The following is a 526-nucleotide window of genomic DNA, read 5'->3' on the forward strand; positions in this document are numbered from 1 at the left end:
CTGGCAGGCTCCGAGGTCTTACTGTGCTTACTTCCATGCTGCTTCCTAAAAGGGGAGTTGAAGGGGCTGGCTCCTAACTGAACTCCCCATTCCACCGGAGATTTGACTTAACTAATCCCTTTCCATTAGTAATCATAAAACTTCAGGAAAATCAAAGGAGTTTCTCATCAAGAAGAGTTTTGGAGTAACTAGTCTAAAGATGGGGAGAAGGGAAAACAGATTGCCACCAAAACCTTTAAGCCTTGTAGCTTGTGACAGCAGCGTTCTGTATTTTGTTTTGCTTGCTTTACTCAAACTCCCTTCACTCCAGTATTCCCCAAAACTGTTGACTCCAGGCAATACTGCATACCAGGGATTTTTGTGAATACCCAGTAGTCAGGGTTAATCTACTTTGGATGACCCTAGTGACAGATAGAGCTGGCTTCTAATATCTGGCTTTGCTCCTCTCATGATTAATCCCCCTGGAATCAAGGTGGTAGTTTTCTAAAAATGTTCCTATGTTACCCTTCTGTTATTTTGACCATAA

Source organism: Vulpes vulpes, chromosome 15 (assembly GCF_048418805.1).
Source record: "Vulpes vulpes isolate BD-2025 chromosome 15, VulVul3, whole genome shotgun sequence".
In the NCBI taxonomy this organism is placed as follows: domain Eukaryota; kingdom Metazoa; phylum Chordata; class Mammalia; order Carnivora; family Canidae; genus Vulpes; species Vulpes vulpes.